The sequence below is a fragment of the Diplotaxodon limnothrissa genome, linkage group LG12 (genome assembly GCF_057381915.1).
Source record: "Diplotaxodon limnothrissa isolate DT_005_m linkage group LG12, D_limnothrissa_male_GT1.1, whole genome shotgun sequence".
NCBI lineage: Eukaryota > Metazoa > Chordata > Actinopteri > Cichliformes > Cichlidae > Diplotaxodon > Diplotaxodon limnothrissa.
The window spans coordinates 37071339-37077883 of record NC_140607.1 but is presented as its reverse complement, the minus strand read 5'-3'; the positions used below and the strand labels follow the sequence as shown (position 1 = coordinate 37077883).

Genomic DNA, 6545 nt, shown 5'->3' with positions numbered 1-6545 from the left:
TATAATTTTAATAAATGACAAATTAAAAAAGCATGAACAATTTTTTTGTATCGAAAGAATATCGAACTGTGACACCAAAGTATTGAACCGAACTGTGAATTTTGTGTATCGTTGCACCCCTAGTTTTCATATATAACTTTTTTCAGTGAAATAAACTTTAATAGCAGGAAATTAACTATGCATATAATTCTTTTCTTTCACTCCTTTCCCTCGTATTTTTCAGGTAACCTATATTTCACAAAATCATAATACAACTGTAAAAATTCTGTTTCTGCTGTGCCACCCCAATATTTTTAGTTGCCCCCATATGGTTAAGCCTATAAAAAAATTGTGGGGGCCCCCTGCAACAGATCCGTTGGGTAAAGCGTAATTTATTGTCCACTGTCAATAATTTATTATTCTCTTTTTACTTTTTTATTAAACACTGTGTGTGCACCAGGTCATTTTAATCCCACTTTATAATCTGTTATACTGTGCTATTTATATTACTGTTCCATTTTTCTTTCATTTATAGTTTTTGTAAATTATATCATTTTATTAGTCATTTTAAAAATGTATACATTGTTTATTTTTGCATTTTAATTTAACTCTTTTGTTTTTGTAATATTGCCAAAATGGTTACAGTGTATCTTACTGAATTATATACCACTGGAGAAGTTTGTTGTATGTTGTGTTTAACTTGGATTTTAGCCGTTGTCATAAAGGACTTTCCCAACTTTGGGGCAAATAAAGTATACATTGTGTTTTCTTCGTACAATATTCATGCGATTGTGAACTGTGCATTCATTAAGTCAGTATAGCTTCGCTGGTTGAGGTCACGGGGCTATTAATGAGCGGCAGCTGTCCCACCCAGGGTTAGATAATCCAGTCTGGGACCAGGCTGTGACTTCAGGCTGACGTGCCGCTCCAGCCCAGCCCATCCTGCGATGCAGCGCCGCTGACGCTGTCCGCTCCGCAGTCTGTCGGTGAGAAAACAAGCCTCGCTCCTCCACAGCTGCACATGCGTTTCACCGAGAACAACACCACCGCCGACCCCGGAGACGAGGTTAGTGCATTAAATTGTGATTTTTGTTGTTTTCTTTTGTGAGCGATTTGGTTAGAGGTGCGGAGGGAAAAGGGCTCCGCTCAGCAGCATCGCGTCGGAGGCAGAAAAATGATGCCTAGCTCGATCAGATCGGGAGGGACGGAGGCTCGGCTTTCAGACGATGGTCACCCTCAAACCGCTGTGTCGTGTTAGAAGACGCCTTGTTTTTACGATTAAATGACAGTTTCAGTGGATGGATGTGCCCGTTTGCCTTCTGACGTGATAAACAAAGATTTGTTTTAATCGCAGCAGCACAAAGGCAGCGTGGTAACGGTCTAACACATCATCCATGTTCGATCATCTATCCGCGGCTTCAGGGGGGCCTTGGGCTCCGGAGTGAAGGGCGCGATGTTCGGTAATAAACTGCGACTGCTCGGGATCATCTGCACTGGTGACACCAGCGGCCTGCACCGTGCCATCACCATATTGATCCCTTATTAGTAGAAACAACAGGGATACGCGAGCAGCGTCAGCTTAGTAAAATTGTAAAGGGATGACTTCCGCCAAAGATTTACAAAATAAAAGCTTGGCTGAATCGAAGAACTATAAACGTGTGCAGCAAACACTATTAAAAGGCAGGATGTGTGTATGGGATGGATCAAGAGACAAAAATACAATAAATAAAAATATAAAGAAAACAGGATCAGTTCAACTGATAGAAATATGAAGTTTGTATTTTTGAAAAGGAAATGTACCGTACCATGTAAGTTAAAAAAAAAAAAAATCTGTGTTTTTGTTTTGTATTGTTCAGATCCATTATTAAAAGGTTCAAGACAGTAAATTCTTGAAGCTAAATAGGTGAAAACCTTGCAAATGCTCAGAACTGCAGTAAACATAAATTACACGGAACTAAAACTTGATTTTTATCTACGTTTGATCTGATATGTGATGGATGGATCCATTTTTGCCATAGACCCTACTGAGGTTGGTTACTGATACTCAGAACAAGGCTACATATCCTTAGTATTGATCTGCCCATCCCTACTATGCATCAGAGGTAATGTAGAACACAAGGAAATGGGAGATCTAAAATGTTATCGATGCACTGATCTGAGATTTGGATCAGATGTCCGCTGGACGCTGACTCAAAAAGACAAGCCAATCTGGTTGTCAGAGCATCGATGGGAAAAAAGAGGCAAAAAATGAAGTAAACTGTAAATATGTTTTTCAAAACACTCAAGTAACCATAGTGGATTCAGTTTTATAGAGTTGCTCTACTGTAGCATGCTCTCTGAGGATTTTATTTTTTAAGGCTTCTTCCTATTGCTGCTTTTTTTGTGGATTGTTGTTGATCTGTTGAGGTACATTACATTACATTATGCGACATGGTGGGGATGCAGATAACTCGTTTGAAAGGCATTGTTGTGTCACGGTCACATTAATGTATAAGTTTTACCAACTAAAATATTACATAATGAAAGAAAATGCCATAAAGTGACGACACTGATCATTCTCTCAGGGATCACTGTGTGATGTCTTGGTGACATCTTTTCTATTTTGTGGTGTTTTGTTTAACAGGTCAGTTGTTATTTGATTCAGTGATTAACTGAATACTTGTTTTGGACTCCAGATGTTTTGTCTGCATTGTTTATGCAATAATAAGTCATGCAAGATGTTAATACACCAGGTGGTCTGCTTGTCCTGGTGCTCTTTTAGATAACCTGATAATCTCAGGAGGGAAGCAGCGGAAGGGAGAAAGCTCAGCGTGTCTTATGTAATTTATTTTTTCTGCCTTGCTTTCTAATCTCCAGAACCTGAATCCATTTGTTTACAGCTAGCTGTCAGCTTTATGCAGCCCTACTGACCTCTGCAGTTCTCTGTCTCACTTATACTCTCTATTTTCTTTGTTTTTATCAGTATTGTATTTAAAAGAAACTTTTGTTTATTTTGTAGCCTGTACTGTTGTGGGATTACTACGCTCTTCCTGTGGGGCACAGATGATTTTCCTTTTAGGATTATAGCTGTAGTAGTAACAGTTAGACTTAGAAGGCTGTGGTAGAGCTTGTTGCAGGAGCTGTGCTCACATTTTTATTAGTAGTACTAATAATAAAATTAGATACTCGTAAGAAATTTTAAAATACATTTTTTTCCTGCTGGTTGCGTACATTGATTCAGGTTAGGTACTCCATTAGAGATTATAGAAGTAGATACACAAATATGCAGAACCTGAAATAAAATGTAACAATTTTCTCATGATGAAAGCACTGAAGAGTATTACGACTGCCACTGTTTTTAAAACATTGCCCGAACTGCCCTTACATCCTGCTGCAGCGAAATTTACTGAACTCACTGATTAAAGACAGAAAGAGATCAAGGAAGAGCCGTGAAGATCAGCAGGCTTAGGCTGATGCTTATAGCGTCAGAGTATTAACCTAAGTCAACCCAAGGGCCCAAACCGTGTCATTACACTCATACTGGGGTGCAGCTATAGAATCAACATAAGTTTTACAATAGCAGTGTGTTTATCTGCTGTTCTTTAAGTTGCACAATATGTTAAAATGTTCCAACTGGCCATTTCCAGCCCATCAACAGGTGATTGTGTAAGCTCTGATTGCTGATAAATATGTTGTGGTGGATATGCTTTTTATTCTAAAGTCACGTGTTTCCAGAACTCTGAATTTTGGGATTCAAATTGGTTGTTTTGTCTTATGTAAAGTTGTTGTTGACTGTCAGAGCAGCTCACACTGTTCACAGTGAAAGCCACTTAAAGCAGCAGCGTGTTAGCAAAGCATGAATCTGTGCCGACTCTGTCTGCGTCACCAGTCAGTGTGAAGGAGGACCTGTGACCGCTGAGCTAATCGTCATGGCATTACAGGACTAAAGCCTCAGCGTACTGGTCATTTCTCGAAACTGGCGGATTCACTGAGTCAGGGCGATGTGCCTCCTCTCGCTGTTCAGCTGCCTGTCCTCATCTTCAAGTGTGTGTGTGTGTGTGTGTGTGTGTGTGTGTGTGTGTGTCTCTTGTTATGTAACTGAAGGCCTGCTGAGGCCGGATGTGAATAGTTTCTGTGTGTGTGTGTGTGTGTGTGTGTGTGTGTGTGTGTGTGTGTGTGTGCACATGTGTGGCTTTCCTATGTGTTAGTGTGTGCTGTGATTTGAGCTATGCTAAGTATGTAAAAAAAACATGCACAGACGTGACGCCCGTTTCCCAGCGTGTAATCGAGTTTTCCTGAATAGAGGATTTCAGCACTCTGTTATCTGCAGCTGCACTCAGCCACACAAATGCTTGTTTTGGAGACTCTCCAGTTTGTAAAGAACAAAGTTAGTTTTCAAAAACATAATTTGGAAACCTTTTCAAGCCATGCCAGCATCTCCCAGTCATCTCTTACTGAGCTTCTTTAGCTCATGTTTGTGTAACTCCGTGCTCAGAGTAGACTGTGCTGTTCTTGCTTATTAAGATCTGCAACCATAACATATAATAATTGGCCTCTCTAAATTTTGTCTGTTTGCAGCTTGAAATGTATATCTAGAGTTGTGAGGTATATTTCTCGTAAAAATTGTTGCTTAAAATCAGAATCCATTGTTTTAGAGTGAATCTGTGACAGTAAGCTTGTAACTGAGGTATTTATCCCCCAACAACTCAGCATTTAAAGTCAAGGAAACGTGTTAAGAACTTGATTCTTCACGGCTGATCAGCCGAGGCCGCGTGTAGCCTCTGCAGGCCTGTGGTGGTTTGGCCTGGAAATGAACCTCCTTGTGATTTTGATGCAACATCTCTGTTAGGGCTTTTGCAAGTGTTCTGCTGATCAGGGTCTTTTTTGTTTAAAGCCTTTGGCTTCCCAGGAAAAGGGCAATACTCAAATTAACAAAGTGCATTGACTAAAGTACTATAATTTAGTAATATCTGAGGCAGATTTATGACTCCACACAGTTGCATATTGGTAGTGAACTGGGCTTTTGGAGCCAGAAGTGACCATAACTTGACCAGAGGGTGGACGGCTAAGCTGTCAGCCAATGCTAACAAGCTATGTTAGCAAGTTGCAAACATCAAGTTTACTAATTTTCAGATCAATCTATTAGGAATGAGTTATAAAAAAACAATCCTGTGTTCAGTAAATACGAAGGGGGAAATTAACTCTAGAGAACTAAGCTGTTTTTAGTACCAGGCTGTAAACGTACTTTTTAAAGCTGTAAAATCAGACATTTTAACACAGGAGTCTGGTGGGATGGTTTTCAGAGCCAGCCTCAAGTGGCCGTTCGAAGAACTGCAGTTTTTGGCGTTTATGCTTCAGCTTGGTTATTTTGGCACTTGGGAGCAATGTACAACTCTACAAACCTTTATTTTTTTCACATTGCTTTAATTTCAGTTAATTAAACTATTAGCTCCAACTTGGCTCAGATTAGTGGGTATTGTTTAAAGTACAGGAAAAAGTTGAACAGGTCTGTGTGTCGCTGATAGTCTTCAGGGGAAAAAGGAATCATGCAAGATTGGAATCAGCAGCATCATTAAAAAAATCTCTGATCTAATTATGCAACTAATAATAAAATACGCACGTCTTACTTTGAAGCACATTTTACTGATAGTGTTTTTACGCTGATAAGTCCTTTTTAGTCTTCATAAACCACTGACTGTGTGAAATGACTTATTTAAGTAAAGCTATGAAACAGAATCACACAGCCGGCCGTGGAAGGAAAGCAAAGCAGAACCAGCACAAAGTGTAAGGACACGGCCACAGTCGGTGTCAGAAAGGAAAATGGCTGTGCACGTCGGATATGCATCTTTCCCTTTTGAAATTTTTGAGTCGAACGCATCAACACAAGCACATGCGATCGTGCACCCACACAGCTTTTGCCCTCCAGCTTATTATGGCAGTTTTGTTCCTTTCATGTCTCTCGGCCTGCAATGCTTCGCTGATTTAAAGGCACCCAGACGGCTGTTTGGGAGAGTTGTGAGTTTGTGTGCGTGTGTTTATTGCTGAAGCAGATGAATGTTGCCCGCCCTGCATGCTGATTTGTCTGACTGTGAAAGAGCTGCTGGGACACCATCAGAGTACTATGGACATTTTCACTGTGCTGCTGAGAAGAATGGGAGGGTGACATGTAAGCAAAATCATTCAGTGTGAAGGCGGCAAGACTGTCTTAGCTTATGTGACAAAAATCTCAGCATTTTCCTTTTAACTACATTTGATTTTTTTTAAAGCGCTTGAGAGAAGCAATGCGTTAATCTAACTTTTTCCCACTCTTATATAATATCAATAGGTTGGCTCTGGATATCTGCTGATGTGGATTACTTATGTTTAAGGATTGATTTTAAACTTTACTTTCCTAACTTTGTAAAATCAAATTGAGTAAATCTAAACTGTTACGTCACAACTGTTAAACTCAAAATATTGCAAGAAAGAAAGGAAAAGTTGTTGGTGTTTCAGGGATGATCTCTGACCTCTGCGCTATGTTAGCATTGAGGAAGCTCCTGCTTCTCCTGCTGCAACAACATTTGTCTTAGTTAATAAAGAACAACAGT

General features: G+C 39.9%; 1 protein-coding gene across 3 annotated transcripts in view; it reads left to right on the top strand.

Annotated features, from left to right (window-relative positions):
* The first annotated feature begins 960 nt into the window (after nucleotides 1–960).
* Nucleotides 961–6545, top strand: part of rusc2 (RUN and SH3 domain containing 2) — a 42186-nt gene continuing 36601 nt past the window's right edge. For all 3 annotated transcript variants that reach the window (XM_085367564.1, XM_085367563.1, XM_085367562.1), the window contains exon 1: nucleotides 961–1045. The gene's annotated coding sequence lies outside the window, so the exon portion shown is untranslated. The remainder of the gene's footprint in view (nucleotides 1046–6545) is intronic.